The sequence below is a fragment of the Pteropus vampyrus genome, unplaced genomic scaffold (genome assembly GCF_000151845.1).
Source record: "Pteropus vampyrus isolate Shadow unplaced genomic scaffold, Pvam_2.0 Scaffold451, whole genome shotgun sequence".
Lineage (NCBI taxonomy): Eukaryota > Metazoa > Chordata > Mammalia > Chiroptera > Pteropodidae > Pteropus > Pteropus vampyrus.
In genome coordinates, this window is record NW_011889232.1 from 142,671 (window position 1) to 152,890 (window position 10,220).

At 46.5% G+C, this 10,220-nt stretch overlaps 1 pseudogene; it reads right to left on the bottom strand.

Moving 5' to 3' along the window:
- Positions 1–8,148: 8,148 nt before the first annotated feature.
- On the bottom strand, positions 8,149–8,267 carry LOC111732376 (annotated as a pseudogene).
- Positions 8,268–10,220: the final 1,953 nt, after the last annotated feature.

Here is a 10,220-nt window from a genome sequence, read left to right on the forward strand (position 1 = left end):
AATTGTTTTAAAGTACAATTAATTCTTTGAACTCAAGAACGCTAATTTCATATGTTCGAGGAATTAATATGGAAAGTCATTAAATTTTTTTAATCAATAACTTTTTTTGGAAGATAGCTTTGCAATCTCATTTGTTCAGCTGTGAACCGCAAAATAGAGTGTGGCTTATGTACAGATTAAATACACTTACCTCGAAGAGCAGATCTATTTGTATAGAGAAAATGTAAACAGATGAGAACAGGAAACAGTGCTATAAATGACTCTCATTTATTTATGTAGATGAATGAAGCTGAGGTTTACAAATGAATGTATCTTACTAGGTCCATGCTCTGAACTGTTCAAAAGTTAATATCCGTGAAGTTCTGATTAAATTCGAAATGTTCTAAACTGTGACTAAAATTGCCTTCTCCAAATGAAGAACAGTGTGGATGGAGGTGAGTGACTCCTTTTTCATTAACGCACAGTCATCCAGTTCAACTGTTTTATACCTCATTCAGCATCATGCAGTTAATGAGGACATGATCCAGAGGTAAAGGCGCGAAGGGTGAGTGACCCCGGTGCTGCTCGAACTCCACCCGGGAGCCCAGCGGTCCATTCCGGTTTCGGTCCCAGCTCTGGAAGGAAACGGAATGAATGCTTACAGAAACAGAAGGGAGTCCGCTAAGTATTTCTGCTGCAAGGGGGGAATCTGATATACAGGATGCTCACTTCTGCCAGCATGAATTTCTCTCATGCCCCCCAACCCGTTATATTTTTTTCTCTGGAGAAATGAATATCCATTTCTTCAATTGCTTGGCTCCTGCACACTGACCAAAGCACATTTCTTTCTTTCCCTAATAAACTGGGATCTTCGTCCAGGGGGAAATACTTTCCTTTAGCTCCATTCCCAGCCTGTTCTCTTTGGCCCCTCTCGGGGGCCTACTAATCCTGCTTCGGGAGCCACTAGCGCGTGGGAAAAGTAAGGGTGTGCATGCAGAGACTGCAGGACGACAAAGCAGTCAGGAGGCCTCGCCGCAGTCCGGGCAAATCCAGGCGACTGGCTCCTTCTCATCCTCAGTTTTGGAAATTCCCAAGTGAAAAGCCGCATCACGTTGGCGAAAAGGCATAATATTTGGCGGTTTACTCTCCATTGTTGTCATGTCATTTAATTCTGGGGAAATAGTTTAACCTCAGGCAGCCCAAGTGTCCTTATCATGAAAATGGGTGACAATGCCACCTCCCTCATAAGTTACTTTGGAGTACTGACAGAGACAGTGTATATGTGAAGCAGTTTCATGATTATGAGGCACTATTCAAATGTCAGTCAAGTAAGGGCTTTTAGGGCTGGCGGACTGAATGCGGAAACAAAAGCTCAATCCAAGTTCTGGAAACTCTGCTGGCTGGTAAGAAACATTCTTCACGCCCCCTTTCCCCATAGAGGGAAACTTCCCGGATGTTTCATTTCTTTCTTAAATAGACGCTTCCCTTCTATCTGATTAGGCAGCAGTCAGAGTTTCACCAGCTTCAGCAAAATCGCACTGTCCTCATTTGACTGGGAAAATCGTAGGAATGGCCGACTACACAGCTTAGATTAGCACAGACTGGAGGACGTCCGTAGCCCTCCAAGGTCTGGAGTCGCAACCATTGCACACAGATTGTCCACGGTGACATTTAGGAGCTTGTTACAAACACGCACCTTCAACAGCGTCATCGCATTCCACAGCCTTCGTTCGGTTCTCGGTAGCGTGTGGTTGTCACGTCAACAGTGCACACGGTAGATGTAAGTGTGGCTTTAAAATGGCCTTCGACACGGACATAAAAAATAAAACATCAGTTCCAAGCTTTGAACATAATTTTTACAATTTGAGAAAATTATTTTCCTCTGCTCTCTTAATATTTACTCTTTAATAGACATGTCTCCCTAAGGAAAAAATTACGCTTTAAAGAATAATATTTTTTAAATGTCAAAATGTCACATTTCTGCTATTTTTTTTATGTTCCTCTGAAGAATTATACTGCATGCTCTTGGACAACTTCGAAGCTCACGTCGAGGAACATCACCCGTCATAGCACTGACGACTGTGATTTCCGATGATCCGAGCAGTGACCCGTCTGTGTTTTCCGATTCGCGACGCCCTCGGGCCCCAGGGCGGGGGCCGTTTTCCGCACCCCACGTTCCTCTCGGAGGGAACGGTCGCCTGGGTTCCCGAGGTGTCTCACTGAGGCCGAAAGTGGTAAGAGTCATTTACGTTTAGAAAGCCAGTTTAATTTTAGTCCACAGAACGCCCGAAGGGCTACTCAGACTTCCTTCTGCACCTGCTGTCTCGGGTCCGTGCCACGTCTCTCCGTCCCCGACCAGGACGCATCTAACTTCTGAGGCCAGAAGACGCCGACCGCCGCTTCTCTTCAGCAGGAATCTTCTCCGGCGAGCTTACCCGACTCCCCCTTTCCCCGATGTCTCCTCCTAGTAATTTCCACCCACCGAGCCCTGCCCTGTTCCCCGGCTACCATGGCCCACGGGCCCAGGCCGCATTCGGAGTCGGACCCAGTCTCTTCCCTGCCACCGGTCGCCCTCGGGGGTCCCTACGCCCGTTGCTGGGGTCCCAATAACGTCCGCCTTTACCGCCTTTAAAAAAACAGACCCGGAGATGCGCGCGGGCTGCGGTGGTGCCTGCTTTGGCCCCGCGCGTCCTGGGGGCTGCAGAGCAGGCAAGTCGCTTTCTATGACGATTTTTAAAACCCCGAAGCGCTTTTGCATCGGGTGTAAAGCGCTCTCTAGGCTGTTTTACCCGAGTGAGGGTGGTTGGAATTTCCCGGCCCGTAATGAAAGGGCCGCCCTTCCTCTTGGCATCTTCACAGAGATTTCGCGCGCTCATGGCAGACTCATTCTGTAGGGACCGGGCCCTGACGATGGAACAGACCATCATCCCACAGATGCCACGTTCACGTGTGACTGACTCACCCCGCAGCCCCGCAAGCCTTCCCGGGAGAGGCGGCAACCGCTTTACATTAACCGTCACTACTAAACACTTTTCCATTCAGGGAGATGCGCAGAGAATACTCCGTTTGTCCTAAAACGTAGATAGGACAAGGTTAGAAGGTGTTGCTGAGAATTAGAAGACCACATTTAGCGAGGACTCTCGTTGGTACAGTGGATCTGTAACTCTTACACTCCCTTGTCGCCCAAGAGAGGCGGCCTGGAGCACGCCTGGCCCGAGAGCCCGGGCCCCTGCTGTTCTGATTTGCCCACCGCTACCGGGCGGCAGGAAATCAGGCACCTGAATGTCCTTCAGGTAAAACTACCGTGAGCCTCGCGAGCAGTTCGCTTGTGTTTCTGTCTGCTAGGCACTTTCTCCCCTGGGTTTTCATCACATGGCCATGGCTTTATCAGGTTTTCAACAGTCTTTGATCCCCAGCAAGTGAAAAACACCTCTCGTGGGGTTCCATTTTATGGGCCTTTCATTCTCTCCCAATTCTCATCCAAAGATGATCAGAGCAATAGATCGCCACCAAAAGCAGGTGGATTTACCTTCACATAAATTGTGCAAATCCAGCCTTCATGGTTGTAAATTATATTCTGGATTACTCTGAACAATGCTAGATTTGGGGTCAGTTGCTAAGATGAAAAATTATTTTGATGACGATACATTATGAAATTTACTACACGAATGGACTTTAGAATTTTTTTGACTCGGAAGTTTTTCTGGTCTTTAAAACAAAAGGAAGTAATCGAGTGAGCCCTTAATTACCTTACTTATTGTAATGGGAATAAAAGCTGTCCTTTTCTGTCCCTCAGGGTGTTACTGCTAACTTTAGGGGCATCAGGAAATCTAGAGTTTCTGCTCTCAAATATGAAGAGCTGGTTATTTCTGCCGCTTCCCCCTCAGGGCTCACTCTCATCTGTAAGTGGTCCCTCCGCTGATCGTGGAAGTGTCTCTCCTGGAGCCCTCTCAGACTGCTTACGATCCTTTCCTAGTCCATCCTGCCTCATCAGTGTCCCGAGATTGTGACTGAACTATATGAAATGTCAATCATGTCTCATTAAAGAATCAGGCATATTCTTGTTTTTAACAGAGCAATATAACGAGAAAAATCAAGGCTGCGACTTTAACAAATGTCCTCCCTTTCCGCACATCAGGATTGAGATACCCCTCTCCCTGGGTATTTAAATGCCCCCGCGCCGACTCTTTTCGCAGGGCTGGCTTTAAGCCGTGCTCTCTGATCCATCGGACCGTTGACTCCTCCCTACAGAAGGAAGCTGTCCTATCCCTCCGTGTCTTTGCAGCCAGCTCAGGCCGTGGCATGATGCTAACCACAGCTTGTGTCCGAGAGCGGCGCCCTGAACTCCAGGAGTCCGCCTCCGTCGCCCTCGGACGGCTCACAGGCCCCTCGGTCCTAAGATGCTCCAAGTGACCTCGTACTCCTCTTTCCCGAGCCTGCTCTCCCTCCAGGCTTTCTCCACCGCCTTCTGCTCTCACGACGTCGCTGCACTCGGCTCTGCTCCTCCGCTGGCGGCACCGGCCTCCTTGCTGCAGACGCGCTGGAGGCCTTTGCTCTGGCCCCTGCTCAAAAGACCATGGCCCGGGCCTTCCGGAGTTTGCCTCCCTAGACTTTTAGGTTTTTGCTCAAATGTGTCTCCTAACTTCACACTTCCCAGGAGAATCCCTCTATGTCCCTATGTGTGCCTCCTTCCTCTCTAGCACTTAGCTCCACGAGTCTTAAGTATGACTCGATGGTCATAAGTTGAGCGTTTTCCCCTCAGGTAACGACTGACTGCATGTGATTGCAAACGAAAGAGTGACCACAGTAGTCCCCTGCGTTGGCGGAACCGGTCTGTCTACAGTCGCGGGAGAGCGCGGGGCCTGGTGACTCGGTTCTTGTCTCATGAGTGAGAAGGAATTCGAGAGCCATTTGGGCAGCAGGCAGCAAAGCCCGCGGTTTATTAAAGCAGAAGCGCACACTCGAGGGGACAGTGGGGGCGAACTGGGGGGTGGGGGCAGGGAGCGTCACTCAGGATGTCTGAGTCCCGGCTCTCCTTTTCCTCCGGGGACAGAGCCTGGAGACCTGGTGCTGTCTGGCCTCGTCACCTCCTCCCAGCGGGCGGGGAGCTCGGCTTCCCGCTCTTTCTTCTTCCTACGGGGTTTCCAGGACTGTAATGGCATCGGGGGCACGATGGGAGCCATGGTGTTTGCGATGCGGATGAGATTATAATGATATTATAATTAGCCAAAGGTCGGGCCTTGGCCAAAGATGGCATCTAAGCTGGAAAAGAGTTTTTGGCTTCACCCCCCAGCCCTGCCAGGGCTGAAACAGGAGAGGTCCATAGAGAGGGAAAAGTTCTCGGAGCCTGGCCTGGAGGGGCAGGGGCATCCCGGGGCTCGGCGGCGCCCCAGCACACAGCAGGCGCTTGCGGAACAGAGAAGCCACCTGGTTTCGTGTGCACACTCATGTCTTCTCTGCTTACATGCAGCCTTCGAAGTGTGATGACTAGAAATGAAGTGCCCACAGGACACCTAGAGAAGATCCAGGCGTGTCTGCTCTGACATGTGGATAGTTCGTTTCATTCTCAGTCCTAATTAGGAAGACGAGAGGAAGGCTCCTTCTGGCTTCTCATGGAAGGGGTTCAGCCTGCGCCCCAGGAGTGGCCGCGCTCCCGACCCCAGGAATGGGCGAGGAAAGCCCTCTCCTCTCTGGTCAAACCGCGAGTAGCTGCTGTCCCCCCTCCCCCGCCTCTCGCCCAGCCTCTCGCCTTTCTTTCTCTCAAGCACAAGCTGACTTGCCAGCCACGGAATCATTTCTTTCTCAATTTGTAAAGGATCTGCGTTGGCGCATGTAATTCATCTTCTTCAGTGTCTCTCCTTGCATTATTTTATTTTTGCAGATGAAGTCTCTACCATACAAATCCACTGGGAAAAAAAATAGATTGAATCAAACAAAAGCCAACAAATCGAACAAATTGTTTTACTCATTTCGTTTCCTCTCTTAAATGACCTGGTTTCCGTGCCTGTGAAGAAGAGGCTGCCTAATTCCTGCACCCTTATTTCATTTTATGTTTCCGTCTCACTATTAACACACTTTTTTGCTTTTATTGTCTAGTCCTACTTCAACTACTCTTTTCTTGAGAAGAACGTAACCACGATTGTTTGCTAAGGTACGCACGGCTCTGAAACCTTCACACAGGCATTTATTGTTTCCCCTTTTCTCTCTACAATTAAACCTGTGAGGTAGAAATTACGATTCCCATTTTACAGAAGAGGAAATGGACGATCATAAGATTAAGTCATTTGCCCAACATCACAGAGCAAATAATTTCCAGACCCTGAATTTAAACAGAAGTCTATGTTCCTTGCCATGACTATGCAGCCAGTTTCTACAGAAACATCAGCTAATCTAATGGCTTTTAGGAGAGACTACAAATGAGACTAAAAGATGGTATAATGACTTAATCCTTGCAGTTTTACTTTCTAAATAAGCTTTCAATCCTGCTTTTCTGCATTCCTACCACTGTGGCTCTATTTCTAATTTCTTCTTAGTGGGGCTTTGTGTTTCCAGTCTTTTTCTGTCAACTTTGCTCTTCCAGCAGATGCTGAGACATATCTTTCAGATGTAAATCTGATGGTATTACTTCCTTCCTTAAAATCCTTTGGTATTTTCCTTTACCTACGTAGCAGTTCTCAAACTGTTGTCGTAGGTGCTTTGGGGATACTGCGAACACTCAATTACAATTTTGAATTGTAGTTTAAATCAGTTTTAATGTTCTGGACTGTTTAAAACAATCACACGTTTTAATAACATTATTTTTAACCCCTCAAAGTTGGTGCAGGATTAGGAGTCCAGATCACAGGGGTAAATAAGGGACACTAAAAACCTCCCTAAAGGGAATAGGTTCTGTGTGATGCCAGAGAACTTGTACTGAAACCGGAGGGCAGCCGAGTCTACGGCCATGCTGCCCACGCTGCCCACGCTGCCCACGCTGCCCACGCTGCTCAGCGCTGCTCAGCCAATAGATGGACACCTGAGCCAGGCTATTTAGAATAAGCGTTTATTGTCGGAGCACCAGAGATCCAAGCAAGAACCAGCTCAACAGCTTCGAAAACGGCCTCGCTCTCTCATTCCAGTTTAGGGTATTTAAGGGAGAATCTGGGCACTGTTCCAGGGCTAAGCGGCAGTAGAGGGGGGAATCTGTTCAGCTTCACGGAGACTTCTGGCCTCACTTCTGGTTCCCTTGCGCCATCAGCAACCCAGGAACAAAGATGGGGGCAGTCTGTAAAGAATGCTAAGCCATAAAGGTTGTGACCAACAAGCAACAGGACATCAGCCACAAGTTTCAGGGCAATTTTCTAAGGCAGGGGGCATTCCAAGGTTTGCGTCAGGCTAGGAGCAATCTACTGTCTAATGGGAAACCTAGGGGGAAGTGGAGCCAAAGATATTGTGAAGCTTCTACATAGTATGGGGTTATATGAAGCCCGACTTAAGTATTTCCACAAGAGACTCTTTAAATCATCAGCAAATGTAAATTTGTGCATCTTCCCCCAAAGTATTTAGCGCTGTAAAACAAACAAAATCAATCAATTTTAAAAACACCATTTTCACTGGTACTGACCTATTTTTATTAAATATTTTACAACCGGCACAGGCTAAGTGCGTGACACAGTCATAGTCGTGTTGCAAATTACCATAGTTGACTTGGTTATTCTGAATTATCAGTTCTTTTTGGTAGATATGGGCACTCTCTACTTTTTAGAAATAGGTGAGGTCTGTAGGTTTTCTGCCTTCCTGCAATCATAGAAGATGTTAAAATGAAGGCGAGTCTTGGACTATTCTATCACGCATTAGGCCATCTATTAGCAATAAATTATAAAAATTTGTACTATTACTTTTGAAAACTTGAAGTCCCAGCTCTCTGTCTCACTCACGTCAGACAAGGTTTCATTTTAGCAACAGAATTCAGCCAAATTTCTAGTTTGGAAGAGCAACAATTTCTCTGATCGTTTGCTGCAGATGGGTCTACTTCCAAATCCTAGGCCTGGGGCTCCGCTTTGTAACGTGTAGGACATTGGGATCAACAGCTTCTGGAAAAGGTGGAATTCTTTATTTATTTATTTTTTTTAGGCGAGACAACCCTTGGTTGACTTCACAGATTGCAAGGACCTTGTCAGCTTTTTCTTATGCCTCTAGCACCTGGTCTTCCTAGGTGGTCTCCCATCCAAGTACTAACCAGGCCCGACCCTGCTTAGCGTCCGAGATCAGAAGGGATCAGGCTTGTTCAGGGTAGCATGGCTATAAACAAAAGGAGGAATTCTTAAAATTTTCAAGTTATTGGACATGTCTTGAAAAATTTTAAGATCCAGTATGTTAATTAACCTCCTTCCTTGACAAAGAGAGCATTAGCACTTAACAGCAGCTGTGGCCCTTGGGGGTGTTCCAAACCTATCACTGCCTCGGTGGCACTGAGGGGGCCTTGCTTCTTTCTGCCATTGTGGTACAAAACTACAGATCAGCAAAATTTAGGAAAAGTAAGATTTATTAAAGTACATTTAAAGAGATAAGTGGGCAAGCCGGAGGTGGCGGGAGCTCCATAGAATTCGGAAAGTAAATCTGATATTGGCCCTTGATGAGTGGTTCCAGGGGTGGTGCTGGATGATTGCACGTGAGGTCAGTTATTTACATTTGGCTGTTATATAACGCTGTCTACTATGCACCTGGTTACCCAGAATTCAGTCTGTTTTAATGAGATTTACGGACTTCTGGGCATAGGCATGATGTTATAATGACGGTATAATGAGGCCAAGATTAAGAGAGGTCAGTATATGTGCTAACTGCTCAGATGCTTGTGGCTGGACTAAACCAGTGGTTAGTTTTATGGTTTTTTTACTTCAGATTTTTACTTATACTTCAGGATGTAATGGTAAAATCTTTAACTGCAAAATGGGTGTTTCGTGGAAGTCCTGAGGGAGGCCTCTGGGTGGGACCTTCACTCCCTCATTGCTCATGTCTACCTATCTGCCTAACATAGCTGCTTTTGATTGTGACTTTTTGAATAATAAACTTTTATACGATAATTCATAGTGGAGTTGTTAACTAACTACCTCCAAGGGACCGAGTAAAACTAAATCTGAACACCAGCCTCACTGAAACAAAATAAGTGGGACCCCAAAAATTCACTGGTATAACATGGGGGTGATCTTGAGATATGGGGCCTAAGGAATACGGGGGACTCTGCCCAACCCTCTAAATAATAAGAGATAGTGTCCACAGGCAGAGCATTTGAGAACAGGGCTGGACAGAGGGTAGAAGGCAATCACTAATCAATTTATATTTAAATGTGAGTTTTCATGGGATTTTTTTTATATATATCAAACTATGTTTAAAATGTTTAATGTGTGTTTCAGAAATGTTTGGTTCGGAAAATTACAAAAGAATATTGAAGAAAAACAAAAATAAAATAATAGGAAATGTTTCCTCACATAAAAGACAAAAAGTTAATTATATTTTAAAGAAATTTTTGAGCATTATTAGCTACTGTTCTTCATATGAGTAACCAATATTATCTAGTTGGGAGTGATGAACAACTTGAGAAATAATTCTAAAAGTTATTTTTAGTGCATCCAAATTGTTCGATTTTCAGGCAGATGCAGTTGATACCTTTTTAGTCCCCAGGCCTTGAGGACAAGCGTATCGGGTAGATTGCAAACGCGGCCCCTGGAGGTCCCTGCTGGACTTGACCCCAGTTTCGCTCTTTATTTACTGTGTGATTCTGTTATCTAATCTCACTGTTCCCTGCTCCCTCATGCGTAAAATGGGACCCTACTAGGACCTACTACATGGGGTGAGGTGAGGATAGAATGAGTTGAGTGTTTAAAGTGCTGTGACTACTGCCTGGCCCACAGTAAGTGTTTGAAATTGAGAGTATGTGTTTTTTTACATCCAGACTCCATGCTCTGCTCTGATAACTTACCCCTGAGTTGCCCTGCTAAGGATGTTAAGAGTCTTGCAGAGTACAGAAATTTCTAGGAACGGCCCCTTCTGAAATCCAGTCTGCATTGGCGATAACTGGTATGTGGTCCCACGAAAGTAGCTGTTTTTCCTCCTCTGTGCCAAACTCAAGCGTTTTTCTATTGTGACCTGAGGAAAGGTCACCCTAAAAGCTGAGCTCCTGATCAGCCAGCTACCTCCATCTGATGTCCTAGAATTCCCATAAGGGGTTGTGGGAAGAACCGAAGCAGAGCCCCGGCTCGTCA